Genomic DNA, 15,552 nt, shown 5'->3' on the forward strand with positions numbered 1-15,552 from the left:
TCATGTTGTGCTCCATCAGTCAGTGAAGATGAAGTCAGTACTGGTGAGGCTGTAGAGTGTGTGAGGGATGTGAATGAGGCTGTTGGAGATCTGATGATAGCAGATAAAAACAGGCTGCAGAGACTTTGAGCTTGTGTGGAAACAGACAGAGAAAAGAAAGACATGAATGTCAAAGCTAATAAAGGTGAAGTTAGGAGCTGTGATGATGTTCATGTATCAGAAGCTGATCGGGCTGCTACAGAGACGACCCACACAGCTGCTGTGGTGAGGTTTGTGTTAAAGCAGAGGAACACAGGCCCAAACATGACAGCAAAGCAGGTTTCAGGCTCTGTGAGAGGATTTCAAACAGAAGCTGGAGAAGAGAAAGGACTACAGAAAGAAGGCAGCTGAGACCAGTCCAAGTGTTTCCATGGAGCCCAGTCTAACATTCATTTATACACTAACGTACAGAAGTGAACGGGAAAATGAATCCATAGTTTCAAATGTAGAAATAGTTCTCAGTTCATTTACAGAGTTTAATACAGTTCATGAGGAAATGTTCAAAGCAGCAGCTGAGAAGAAATCTGCTTCACAAAGTTGGATCCAATTCCAATAGTTTGTGATGCACTTGAACGCAGCGTGAGCAGTTCACTGCCTAACCCCACAGAGACTGTCAGTCTGGACTTTTCTTTATTTCTATTGGCTGTCAGTGAGATTTCAGAGCAATCAGAGACTGTGGGTCTGTGTATGAAGTATAATTCATGTGCAGTTGTTGAAGTTGTAGAATGAGAAATGGCAGTTTGGGGTATTTCCTGCTTTCATTGTCCTGCTTGTGCTGATGAAAATGTTTATTGACGTGTGAATTCATTCTTCAACGCTCGATTCTGCCTGAACAACGAGAAAACTTTGCTTATTTTTGTGTAACACAATTCAAAGTAGGGCTGGGTATCGTCACTGATTTCTAGAATCGATTCGATTCAATTCGATTGGAATCTGGGAAATGTTGCCTCAGACAGTCAGAAATATTATAATTCAGATCAGTATATTTACATATTTTTGTATCTATAAAAGGGAAGCTGGCACTTTCGCGACTTTATCAAAGGTGTGAGCATCACAGCAGAGGCCTTTGTGTCAAAGTAGCTGAAGATAAAACACAGAAAAACATGAAGCTGATTTTCCTGGGATTTTATAAAAATATTCTGCAGTAGATCAAAAACACATAAACATTACCTGATGCTGCTGAAGTGAAGCAGAGCAAAGTTACACCGTTTTTATTACAAACACAGCGTTTTGCAGTTTTGCATAATTTTAAAAAGTTTAAATTTGTTCAGTATTGAACGGCAGAAATGAGGCTTTCTTTTCGAAAGTAAGTAAAAGGAAAAAAAACAGCGGCCGACAGCGCTGTAAACAACGGTAGACTTGTGCGTAACAAGCAAGCGAATAATGCAGAAAACAGATTTTTAGACAGGAAACTGTTCTTGAAGTACAGAGAGAGAGAGAGAGCTGTGCATGAAGTGTGATTTTATCCTGGTGGAAGCAAAACAGCAAAAGTCAGAGTGAGTTCATGACGATGTTTATGTGAAGCGTAGTTTGGATCTTCTTTTGCTGCTGGTTCAGTCAATATTGTTTGGAGAGAGATAAAACTAACAGCTTTAGAATCAGCGTAAAAAGGACGTAATAGAATAGAATAGAATAGCCTTTATTGTCATTGTACAGAGTACAACGAAATTGGAGTGCCACTCCCTTGGTGCAAGATTCAATAATAAATATAAATGTAAAATATAAAAAGTACAATAAAACAATCGCAAGTATTCAAACAATAGTAAGTAAGATATATACAGGATAGCAGCATTAATATAATGACAGTATGAATAGCAGCATAATATAATGGCAGTGACGGTATGGTATAGCTAAGCAGGTTCAAACAGGTTAAACACAAAGCGCGGAGCCGCCGAAACATCAGAATCAGCGAGCTGTCGGCTTTCAACCCCGACCGTGTCCGTGTCATCGGGTGAGAAAAGCGACATCTCACTGATTCTGATTCGCGGGTCGCGCTGTGTGTTTAAGTCTTTGTGCAGAATCCGTGTTCCTGCTCTCATTTACTGTCTTAGCTGTTGTTGAGGTTTTGTGAGATTTCACCAGAAATTCTGGAATTTCAAGCAAAATAAATTTATATTAAAAAATAGATTCAGGATTTTAATTAATCGATTTTACGTTATCCAAGCCAGAATCGATTTTAATCGATAAATCGATTATAAAAACCCACCCCCTAAAAGCAACCTATTAGACCCATTAAACACTAACATAGATGAATACTCAGATTTAAACCTTTATTGTTTCACAAAGGGTTAAAAAGGGAACGTCCACAGTTTAGACTGCAGCAGATTTTATTAAAGCAGTTTGACAGGAGCAAAGCAAAAACACAAAGAATAAGTGTTTCACATATTAATACATATAACATAATAATAAAAGAAAAGCAAAAGAATGATAAAAAAAGAATGAAAAAGTTGTCCAGAGCAGCAGGATGTCTGAGGTCTGCAGAAAGACAAAAACACAGCAGCTAAAAATAGTTGTTGAAAGAAAACGAGGTGGGAGCTGCTGATTCCTGAGCTTTGATACTGGATTAGCTTCAGTAGTTATTCCCATCACTGCTGTAGGAGCTACATTTAGTCACAGCTGATTGTCTTCTTTGACCAATCAGAAGACTACTGTTGTAAAAACAAGCAGACAAAGAACCAATGAGAGTGAAGAACAGGATAAAGAGCTCGTGTGATGGAGGCAAAGCAATAATCAGCAGACTGTAGCAGTTTCTATCTGGATGAAAGTAGAAGGAGCTCAGCGGAGCTCAGTCCCATATCTTTGGTTAGAAACAACATCAGTGATTTCCTGCTGCTCGAGATGATTCCAGCAGCTCTCATTCCAGCAGCTGATGAGAGAAACAGCTGATGGCTCACAGCTCGTACACTGTTGGATCTCCAGATGTTCACGTGGCTGAAGTCTGTGAAGAAACTGTGGTCCACGTAGTTCACACGGCCTCAGATTGGACCGAGCTCCCTGGATCACTGCAGCATCCTCAGCTGGTACATGGACGTCTCTGCTCCTCAGTCTTGGAGCCCCTGCAGGTCCGTCCACACCACCAGGGTCTTCTCACTCACCTTTCCTTTGTCCTCGTCCTTCATCGGCCGTGCTGTGTCTTTGTTCCTGCGGTGTTGTTCCCACGATGCAGCGCTGATGTTCCCTCCTTGAATGCACAACAAGTACGGTGCTGGTCTTTCTCGGGTGGAGCAGAGACAGATTGAAGTCTTTCAGGCTTTAGTGCCGACTTCCCTGACAGAGGCTGGACTCCATGGTCTGCACAGGAGGCTTCTACACTGTGTGGAGGTGACTCCTGGACTCGAAGACAGGCTGCAGGTACATGTGTGATGAAGAGGAGCTACAGCAGTGTGATGGAGCTGCAGGTGTGAAGGAAGTCCTGCTGTCCTGTCCCACCCTCATCTTTGCTTCCTCTGTCTTCTCTGGACTTGTCCTCCTGTTTCAGAAACAGCACTGCTTCATGCCGAGGGTGGACGGGAGCGTTGGCTCTGATTCTTTTACCGTCCACCACAAGGAGACACTGATGCTGACCTCCTGATTCATCTGCATGTGTTCTGCTTCACACTGCTCACCTCCACCAAAGACTTCACAAACATCTTCTTTCTTTGAGTCCAGTTTGTCCCACAAACACTTCCAAATCTCCTCCTCTGAGATTCTGCAGCTTCTTGCAGTGTGACTCAGCTGACTTCTGACAGACCACAGACTGGCACAGCATCCACATGTGTCTCCTTTCAAACAGGCTCTTGATGTTTCCTCCCACATCATTCTGGCCTCTCAGTCTCCTTTGTTCTCCAGCTCTGTAGCTCCAGCTGGTGAAGCTTCAGTTTTCCATGTTGGTAACAGTAAACTACAGCCTCTGCTGTCAGCTGGGTAACTAAACAGAGCTGCAGCACGTCTCTGCGGTGGTGCTACATCCAGCCTGCAGACGGCCGTCTACATGTTGTAGTGGTTTACAGTCACCAGGGGGCGCTGTCCCAGCCATGCAGGCAGTGGGCTGCTCTGCTTGTGCTGTTGTTGGTGAAGCTGAAGTGAAAGTGATAGGTTTGTAGTTTGAACCTATCCACTGGAACGTTAAGGACAATCTGCTACGCAGCAAAAAGCAAGACACAAGGCACCAAAGTTCTCTGGTTTACTCATGCATGAGGGAGACCTGGCTGGAGCCAAGCGTCGTTCCACCACTTGACCACCATCAGACTCTCAGCCAGGCTCCCCATAGCACTCCTTTTATTGTGGTTACATGAATATGCATAGGGTCATTAACATATAGCATCTCACATAGGTATACATGTGAACAAAGAATACTGTGTGTGTGTGTGTGTGTGTGTGTGTGTGTGTGTGTGTGTGTGTGTGTGTGTGTGTGGTACTGCTGATCAAAGGGTCATATAACATCCTTGGTCAGGAAGAGGGTAGACCCCCCTTCACCCTAGATGGTTCACCCTAGATAACATGGTGAGGAAGTCCAGCAGTTCATCTAAACAAAAAGCACTTAGACTAGAACAGACGTAGCTACGTTAATCCTGCCATAAAACAATAAGAGAAGGTACGACCTCTCTCGTGCTCCCAGGATGTGGGTGTGCATTCTAGTGTGGAATACACACCAAGCCCCTGCAGCCTGCTAAAGATCACACATCCTATCACTACACAATTGATTATACACCTCTAAGAATATATGGTTAAATATTTCCTAATACAAATGACAATAATAAAATCTAAACCCATCAGAAAGCGAGAGTTAAAACACTGAACAGTGTCCACTGAGCTTCTTATGCTATTCTCATGCTCAAAGAAGTTTAACAGGAAGGACGACTCGTCCATCAGGCGTCCAGCTGTCCGTGACCGTGTCCACAGCAGAGTGTGACCGAGGCTTCATGCTAACACGCACACATGAAGCTAATACCACCACGAGCAGCTGCTCAGTGGATTTGGAGGACAAATGTCTGCAGCTTCTCACAGGCAGTATGCAGAATGTGGATCTCCACAAAGACTGTGGAGAGCTCGTCCCACACTCTAAATCCAAACTTGTCTGCACAAAACTTCTCACACGTTCCCGTCACAAGTGTCTTCTAAGTGAAGCTACCAGGTTCAGGTGCAGCTTGTTTATCTGGAGCTGCAGGAGATGATCCATCCTCACAAAGCAACACAGCAGATATGCAAACACACAACACAACCAAAGGATTCTCTCTGCATGTCTGTGGCTGATGCTGCTGGAACGAAGCTGTTTGAAACCTTGTTGTTCTGCACTTTGGGACCAGAAGAGGAAACTGAAGCTCTGTGCAGAGGGTCCAATGGAAGCAGCCAAGCGCTGTAAGTGTCTGCTGTACAGGGATGCTGGTTCAGCTGTGGCTCAGTTTCACAGGGTGACTCAATAAAAGCAGCAGGAAATCAAAGCTTGATGCTTTCATCAGTGTGGAAATAAGAAAGTTTCCTGTGTCAGACGCTGGAGCTCTTTCACTCTCAGCTTCACAGTTTCAGCTTCAAACTTCTTCCAACATGTTTCTAACACGGCCACATTCCACCTTAATGGAGCTGATATCTTGTGCATCAGCACATTTTCTAAAGGCAGCGATCACATCTTTAGTTTTGGATGTTTAACTGCAGATTGTTTATGTGTTTATAGCACATTAATTACAGCAGCAGCGTTGACCACAGTGCTGTACAAGAATCCAAAATAACTATTAAAATAACTCCTAATATTAATATCACACATCAAATATCAAATAACTCTCATGCTGTATTAAAAGCCAGTGAATACAAATGTGTTTTAAGAGCAGATTTACAGAGACTGGCAGCAGGAGCTGGGGCTGTTCGATAGAACGATGTATATATGATGACCATATGAAAACGTCTATCGTTTCATATCACGCTCTTTGTTTCCTGCTTATGTGTTTGTGTTTTCCAGATAAAGCTTTCAAAATAAATCTGAAGATCCTGTTGAGAGTTTTCAAAATAAACACAATACAGTACTGCGGTCGCTCGTTTATCGAGTTACGTTCTAAAAATAAGTCTCAGAATGAAGTAGCAGCTTTATGTTTTACAAGTATTATAGAAGTTTTAAGGCAGTTAAACCCTCACTGCACACTTTCTACACTTTTCTCAGACAGGCATGAACATTTTCACACTTTTCTCTCTTGTTTAAACAAAGTTCAAACCTTCATAGAAAAATAAGTTCATTATTAAAGAATGAAAGCAAAGTGTTTCTGAAACGTGTCAAATCAGCCTTTGCTGGCATTAAATGAGCTTGGTTCTGTGTGAGGAGCACTCGTCCATGGCCTGGGCTCCTCGCTGTCAGGTAAAGTTTCATAAAGCTTTTGAGTTTTTCTGCAGATAATGTTGGTGTCCAGCACGATGTTCTTTTTCCTGCGGTCACTGAGCCACAAAGCCAAAGCTGACTCCATCCTTACGATGTTCTTGTTGTGGACAGTTACAACCTTTTTGCCTCCTTGTTGAAACTATGATGGTCAGCATCTTCCTCTGCCTTTGGCTGCTACCACAGGTGCAAAACGTCTCGTCATCATTGTTGTTTGTTGGGACAAAACGTACAAACATACAGTGCAGCACTGCAGAGTCACACTGCTGTAAATTTGAACACATTCTGTACTGTACAGGAGACACGGCACGAGATTGGCTGACAATGGTCTACAGCCAATCAGGACGCAGAACACAATGCGCTGTAAAAAACAAAAACATGCAAAATTGCACAAAAAAGATCAGCGAAACAGCGAGGCCGCCAAAGGTGAACTGTGTTACAGCGAGGGACCAGCGTATATGTGGTTGTTGGGACGATAAATGTCTTTGAGCTTGTGTCAGAAGACGAGCTGCAGCTTTCTGGACCAGCTGCAGTCTTGCCAGGCAGGTCCCACTAACTCCAACATATAAGGAGTTACAATAATCCAGCTGGGACGTCATGAAAACGTGGATCGCCCGTTCAAGGTTTTTAAAAGATATAAATGATCTCACCTTAGATAAAAGCCTCAGTTTGAAGAAAGACCGCTGTACAACTGAGCTCAGCTGTTTTTCAAATTGCCGTCAAATATAAGCCCCAAATGTAATAATGCGATTTAATAAAAGAGCTGAACCAGTCTAATAGAGCGCCCTTGATGCCGCCATGCTCCAATGGTGAGGTCAAGATGCTGTGGTCAAGGCAGCGGTCAGATCCAAAAGCACAGCTGAGTCTCCTGATCAGTGGCTGATAAAAGATCATTAAGAACTTTTCAAAGTGCAGTTTCAGTGCTGTGAAGAGCTTTAAAACCAGACTGAAACCTTTACAACAGATTGCAGCTGAACAAATATAATCTTTTACAAAATCTTCGACAGGAAGGGAAGCTTTGAAATAGGCCTGAAGTTTGAGCGGACAGAGGATCCAGATCAGGTTTTTAGTACAGGCTGTACAACAGCATGTTTAAAACAGGCTGTACAACACCTGATCTAAGACTGCTGTTAAAAATCGCTAAGATGTCGGAACCGACAACCTTTAAAATCTTTTTAAACACGTGTTGGAACAACTTCATTTGGACAAGATGATGTCTTTATAGCATCACATCGTTCCTCCACCTGATCAAACCACACAGGCTCAAACTGATCAAAAACAGCTGAGCAGGTGAATATTTTAGCCCCGGTGCGATCTCGGGCGAGAGTATCGATGATGGCCAAAGGGCAGCGTCCAGCTCTACGGCCGCTGAAGAGCAGACTCAACAGACGCGCGTGATGTGGATCCTACTGCTCTAAAACTGGAGCTTCTTCAATCCATTAAAGAGGACATTAGTACGCTGTTAAAAGAAGAAGTCAGAAATGCATTGAAAGAAGATTTTGACAATATAAGGGCTGACGTGCAAGGACTGAGAAATGAGATCACTAACAGCATGGCGGCGACGTGCGGCAAAGTTGATGGAGTAAAGGTTACAGTGAAAGAAGCTGAGGATGGGCTGTCAATGTGGAGCGATGAGGTGACCACCCTGCAGTCTACAGTAGAGAGTATGAAGGAGGAGCTGTCTGACCTGAAGGATAAATGTGATGAAGGCAGGAAGCGGAGAGCTAACATCCACATCATAGGGATCCCAGAGGGCCTGGACTCGAGCTCCTCCACGGCCGTATCCGTGCTACTACGTGAAGTGCTGGGTATGGATAAAGACGTTATTGTCGACCGCTCACACAGGAGCCCTATCCTGAGAAAGCCAGCTGGTGACCCGCACGCCGTCATAGCCGAGCGTCACTACTACCAGGATTGTGTGGCTACGCCGTGCCAGGGCCCAAGCCCCGCTTGAGTTTAACGGACAACCTATTGCAATATTACGACTGGGCGATATGACCCAAAGTTCATATCTCGATATTCTTTAGCTGGATGGCGATATACGATATATATCTCGATATTTTTAAAGCCAGAAAGTTCGAACAAAAAGAGAGTTCTTAGTCAAAGCTGTGTCCCAAATCTCACACAGGCACATTTATTAACATACAGCGTAGATGTACATGAAACAATTACTCAGAAATAAATGATCAGCATTTATTAAATAATAATGCTCCATAAATAAAAGAAAACAATGTTGTTTTTGTGCATAACAAAAAGCTCACAATCGTGCAGTCAAAATGTAAACAGACGCTGAGCATAATAACAAGCAGCTGCTCTGTTCCCAGGTTCTACTGCGTGACTGACAGCCTGGAGTTTGAAACCCTCTTTGTAACCGTGTCTCTTACAGGTGCCATTTATGGTCCTTATACACACTCAATACAGTAATATTACGTTGAAGCAGAGTACGTATCACTCCGCGAGGCTCCTCGTAGCTGTAATGCTCCAACAATCCATCAAGCGGTGCGGCCTCGTAGCTGAGCAAAGTCGTACCAAAACATCTTTTGAAAGGTTTCTGAGCGCCGTGTAGCACATAAAATCGGTTCGAGGTCAGTAAGCACAACCAGAATTCATCCATAAGGCGCACTGTCGATTTATGAGAAAATTACAGGATTTTAAGTGCAGAAAATATAGTTTATGGTTTTCATTTGATCTTAGCAAATATCTACGCCTCTAATTGGGACGATCACAGATTTTTCACTAATGTCTTTGCGCGGCTCCCCAATATGTCATCACACAATATCATCTTTGAGGGAGACCTAAACTGCTCATTATCTGCTATGGACCACAGTTCACACAAAAGTACACTTAGTCCAAACTCAGCATGCGTCATTCAGAGCTTTCTTGATAATTATGGGCTGGCTGATGTATGGAGATTTCATAATCCTGCTTCACGTCAATACTCTTTTTTTTCTAATGTCCATAAAACATATATTTGTATAGAAAAACGTCTCCCTTTAGTTACAGAATGTGATTATAAGACTCTGGTGATTTCTCCTCTTGTTTTTTCAATGTGTATTCCTGATGCCTGCTCCAACTATCAGCCATGGAGATTCAACTCAGTGTTGTTAGCAGATGAAGAGTTTGTCAGTTACAAAAGGTCTCAAAGACATTTTTTTTCTATTAATCAGACCCCAGAGATGTCATCATCAGTCATTTGGGAATCTCTAAAAGCATCTGAGAGGCCAAATAATTTCATTTTGTGCCAAACAAAGTGCAACACTGAAAGAACATCATCCATAAATATTGAGTAATAACTGGACTCTCATACAGCGAGACTCAAATGCCTTTAAACATCAGCTTATCCTGCTGATCCAAGTCCAACACTGAGTTTGTAAAAACATGTTTGTCAATCATTTTGTTTGGTTTCTGAGGAAAAAGATTCAATAACTTGCTGCTAATACACAACATTTCATCATATTTCCTCATAACCCTCTTTTGTCTGACCATTTGATCCCATTTGAATTTGCAATAAAGGATCCACAGAGTTTGGTGACAATAATGACAGTAGATGTTTGTGTGAAAGTGCTGGAAGCAAATGAGTGTGTGATGTTCTTTCAGTGTTGCACTTTGTAGACGCTCCCTGAGCACTGGTCTCACAGCCAGCTGCACATAGAGACCAGTGTTGTTAGTCCAGGTCAGAAGATGACTTGTTGGAATGAAAATGAGCTTGTAGTTTGTCTGCTTTAATAATGTGACTGGAAAAAGGTGTTGGACTTCAAATATGTCCATTTCTGTCACACTTCACCTTTAAAAGTGAAGCCATGTGGTTCCTGGAAGGAAAAACACGACTTTTTCAAGTCTTTGTCCTGTTTTTATGAGAAATGTACGACTTTAATGTGAAACATTCAGAGTTTTTTCTCTTGTTGTGTTTGTTTGAAGCTGCTTCCTGTTGGCTTCAGCTGTTTGGAGTTTCCATTTTCTAAACTTCTACATTCTGAACCTTCTTCAGCTCTGAACAGATGATGAAACACTGAATGATTTCAAGCACTTTGTCTAATAAACTTACATCTTTCATTCTCTATACAGATTGAAATACTGTGGTTTGTCAGAGATCAGCTGTGATTATCTGGCAGCAGCACTGAAGTCCAACCCCTCCCATCTGAGAGAGCTGGACCTGAGCTACAACAACAACCTGCAGGATCCAGGAGTGAAGCATCTGTGTGGTTTCCTGGAGAGTCCAGGATGTAAACTTGAAACTCTGAGGTCAGTCAGCATGTTTTAGTTGTGCTGAGATGAATATGATGTGAAAGTTGTGCTGACACTAAACTGCAGACATCAGGCTGATATTATACTGATCCACACTGAGGATCTTCATGGTAAAGTCTGTTTTCTTCTTCTCTGGTTTAGTCCATTGACTGCAGCAGAACAATGTTCACATTTCAAACAGTGATACTCAACGTATGGCCCGCGGCCCACACGCGGCCTGCCCACCTTTCCTGATTCAGAGAGAGGGGACCCTGATTAACTGTGTAGCTTCTTCCTCACAGTTCTAAGTATCAGACACAACAATGAATAATCCACAGCTGACTGTCTTTAGCAGGTCAAAGGTCACGGCACACAGCAGACAGTCAGAAATATTCTAACTCTGATCATTTATCAGTTGTGACACTGTGAGACTTGATCAGAGGTGTGATCATCACAGCAGAGGCCTTTGTGTCAAAGTCACTGAGGATCAAACAGAAACACATGAAGCAGATTTTCCTCTTCTGGCTTTTTATAGCAGATAACCTTCAAAATATTCTGCAGTCGATCAAAAACTGAAGCAAACCATGAAGCAACATGTGAACATGAGCTGATGCTGCTGAAGTGAAGCAAAGTTACAGAGGTTTGATTACAGACACAGCTGAGAGTTTGTAATCTGTCATCATTTTAAAAAGTTTCCATGGAACAGCAGAAATGAGGCTTTACTGTCAGAGGCCGACAGCACTGAACACAACAGCAGACTGGTGGCTAATAAACAGTGAATGATGCAGAAACAGATGTTTGAAGCTGTTCTTGGAGTACACTGAGAGAGAGAGAGCTGTGCAGGCAGGAACAGCCAAAGTCAGAGAGAATTCATGAGCATATTGATCAAACGTGAAGCAGAGTTTGGATCTTCTTTTGCTGCTGCTTCACTCAGTTTTGGTTGGAGACAGATGAAACCTGCAGCTTCAGGATCTGTGAGCTGTCCACTTTCAGCCCCGACGGCGTGTCCGTGTACGTGCCGTCGAGTGAACGATCCACGCTCTGTGTTTCCATCTTTGTGTGTTTAGCTGCTCTCATTTACTGTTTTAGCTGTTTGCTGCTTGTTGAAATAGTTTGTGAGCTTTAACCTGAGATTCTGGCAAAATACATTTATATTAAACATCGATTCAGGATTGAATGAATCAACATCGTTTTATTCAAATTAAAACCATTTAAATGGGAACATGAATTTTTTACAGCCGCCTCTAATGCTGGGTAATGTCAGCTGGTCCATGTGCAGCTGGCTGTGGGGCTCAGGGAGCGTCTACAAAGTGCAACACTGAAAGAACATCATCCATAAATATTGAGTAAGAACTGGACTCTCATACAGCGAGACTCAAATGCCTTTAAACATCAGCTTATCCTGCTGATCCAAGTCCAACACTGAGTTTGTAAAAACATGTTTGTCAATCATTTTGTTTGGTTTCTGAGGAAAAAGATTCAATAACTTGCTGCTAATACACAACATTTCATCATATTTCCTCATAACCCTCTTTTGTCTGACCATTTGATCCCATTTGAATTTGCAATAAAGGATCCACAGAGTTTGGTGACAATAATGACAGTAGATGTTTGTGTGAAAGTGCTGGAAGCAAATGAGTGTGTGATGTTCTTTCAGTGTTGCACTTTGTAGACGCTCCCTGAGCACTGGTCTCACAGCCAGCTGCACATAGAGACCAGTGTTGTTAGTCCAGGTCAGAAGATGACTTGTTGGAATGAAAATGAGCTTGTAGTTTGTCTGCTTTAATAATGTGACTGGAAAAAGGTGTTGGACTTCAAATATGTCCATTTCTGTCACACTTCACCTTTAAAAGTGAAGCCATGTGGTTCCTGGAAGGAAAAACACGACTTTTTCAAGTCTTTGTCCTGTTTTTATGAGAAATGTACGACTTTAATGTTCTTTTTTTTTTAACTCAATTTTTATTATAATTTACAACATTACAACTTGTACTTGTCAATGTTCAGTAGGACAGTTACAGGAACAGCAATGCAGAAATGTAGATTAAAATAAGAACTGCAATTAGGAAGCACAAAACAAAACTGGGAAGCAAAACAAAACCCAAGCAAACAAACAAACAAACAGACAACAACAACAAAAACAAAACAAAACAAAAACTTTATGTAATATTAAATAACATGTGACAAACTTAGCCGTAAATGGACAAAACGAAACAGACCTATGCTAAATTATTGAAACAGTAAAGCATGTATGGGTCGCCAACGCTCAGTAAACAATTCTCTCTGAATCCGCAGAGCAGATGTTATTTCCTCCATCTGGTAAATTTCTCTTGCTTTATCAATCCACATATTATATGAAGGTGGGTCAAGATTCAGCCATTTAATAGTGATACACTTTAGTGCTGCTGTAAGATTCTTAAGAGATACGTTTTATTGTTTCCCGCAAAACCATTTGGTAAGACTCCTAAAATGGCTAACTGTTGGTCTTTGTATTGTTGGAAAACTGTATTGAGAACTTTAAATATGTCATTCCAAAGTGAGCAGAGTTTTGGGCATGACCAGAATATATGTGAGTGGGTTCCTAAAGAAGTACCACAATTTCGCCAGCAGGTGTCAGGATTTGTAGGCTTCATTTTGGCAATTATCTCTGGGGTTCTAAAATATCTCATGACCACCTTCCATTTAAATTCTCTCCACAGCCCAGAATTAGTCACCAGATGGGCTTCACCGAACACCTCTTCCCAGGTGTCCTCTGAGATTTGAGTGCCAGTCTCAGCTTCCCACCTTGCCTTAATATCCAAAGTTGCATTTGTATTGAAACTCATAAATGCGTTATAAAAATGACTGATTAATTTTGGGGAGGAATTACTTTGAAATGTTTTTAGAAATATTTCCTCAATGGGTGAGGGCTCCAAAACTTGCCTCCATTCTTTATGTTTTGTCAAAAAGCTTCTTAGCTGCAGAAATCTAAAAAAGTCAGAAGAAGGAAGCCGAAACTGACCTCAACTGTTCAAATGAGCTCAGGTGCCCATTCCTCACAACATGACAAAGTTTATGAAACCTACTATGTGACCATGCTCTGAAGCCAGAGTCTTCCACAATAGGAGAAAAACCCTGCAGGGAGGAGAGCCTTGATAACATTGAAATTTCTTTTGGAAGAGCAAATGATTGTTTGATTCTACGCCAAATCTTTAGTGTGACCCTCGTCCGTTCCCCCATATGCACATTTTTAATTGAAATGTTAGAACAAAGCAGGGATTCCAATGATCTTTCGCACATTGTCTTCTCAATGTTTAGCCACTGAGTTTCAGACAAATCCCGCACCCATACAGTCAGGGGTCTCATCTGAGCTGCCCAGAAATAATATTTCAGGTTTGGAACAGCCAATCCCCCCTGCAGGTTTGACAGTTTTAATGTTTGGAACTTGATCCTTGGGCGTTTGCCTTGCCATATAAATTTGGAAAAAAGTTTATCTAAATTATCAAATGTAGAGTTGGGAATGTTTATAGGCAGCATTTGAAAAAGGTCTAGAAGTCTTGGCAATACATTCATACGTATACTCTCGATCCGACCCAAGAAAGACAGAGGCAGGACTGTCCATCTCTCTAAATCTTTTTTTATTTTTGCAACTATAACTTCATAATTTACTTTAAACAAGTCTGATAATGAGTGAGGAATTTGAATTCCTAAATACTTGATACCTTCGTTTGGCCATTTAAAGCCACATCGCTCCTTGAATGTTAGTGAAATGTTTCCTCCTATATCCATTGCCAATGTTTTGTTAATATTAACTTTGTAACCAGAGAGGTAACCGTAATAATTTCTCTTAAATGAGGTAAACTGACTGCAGGATTTGAAATGTATAAAAGTACATCGTCTGCGTAGATGGACAATTTATGCTGTTCTCCATTAATTGAAAGGCCCTGAATTTCATGTTGATCTCTAATCAACTGCGCCAGAGGCTCAATACTTATATCGAACAGCAGGGGCAACAATGGGCATCCTTGTCTACGCCCACGTTCCAGTGGAAATCTGGCTGATATTGTTCCATTTACCCGTACAGCCGCCATTGGGTTGGAATAAAGAATCTGTATCCACTTAATTAAGTTTGGCCCAAATTTGAATCTTTCAAGTGTATGGCCCAAGTACTGCCAGGAAACCCTGTCGAATGCTTTTTGCGCATCAAGAGACAGAATCATTGTTTCTTCTTGTTTGGTCTTGTACAAGGACATTAAGTTCAACAATCTACGAACATTGTCCCCATAGTGCCTTCCTGCAATGAACCCCGTTTGATCTGGATTCATAACCTGTGTAATAATTTTACTAACTCTTTTGGCTAAAATCGTGGTGAGAATGCGTGAACCAGTATTAAGTAATGAGATTGGCCTGTATGATTGACAGTTTGTGGGGTCCTTGCCCTCTTTATGGATTACAACAACTGTAGCATCGTTCCAGGACGACGTGCACACACATACACTTACACTGATAAGCACGCACTAATCCCCCTCCCTTTCCAAACGCCTTCGATGCTTGTTTCCTGTGGGGGAAGACGGCGGGTCTGTGTGCCACGCTGGAATGGTAGCGCTGTGTAGGACGACTGCTGTGTTCCTTCGTATTACTCCTCACCCCCTACCCAACCCCGGTGGCTTGTCACGTGCCCCAATGTTGTGACGTGGACATTTATGTGCTCTCTGTGCAGAGGAGTTTTTTCGTTTCCTGTTCTCATGCTGTCCTCCCATAGGTGCCCAGCCTGAGAAGAGGTCTCTGTTTTTCCTCTTGTACTTTTCCCATTGTTGTGTACTTTTTCAGTTTTTTTTTTTTTTTTTTCTGTAACGCTGCCGATCTCCGACTGTATTCCCATGTGATGTCTTTGTTGTGTGTGTAAGTCGGGGGGGGCAGTAATAAGGGTGCGACTTTGTCCTTAAGTTTTTTAAGTGCTAAGCCTCTTAAGT

At 42.1% G+C, this 15,552-nt stretch overlaps 1 protein-coding gene across 1 annotated transcript in view; it reads left to right on the forward strand.

The window, feature by feature from the left end:
- LOC145423961 (NACHT, LRR and PYD domains-containing protein 12-like) overlaps nt 1-15,552 on the forward strand; it is a 943,237-nt gene that overhangs the window by 474,549 nt on the left and 453,136 nt on the right. The window lies entirely within an intron of this gene.

This window comes from Astatotilapia calliptera, chromosome 23, assembly GCF_964374335.1.
Source record: "Astatotilapia calliptera chromosome 23, fAstCal68.1, whole genome shotgun sequence".
NCBI lineage: Eukaryota > Metazoa > Chordata > Actinopteri > Cichliformes > Cichlidae > Astatotilapia > Astatotilapia calliptera.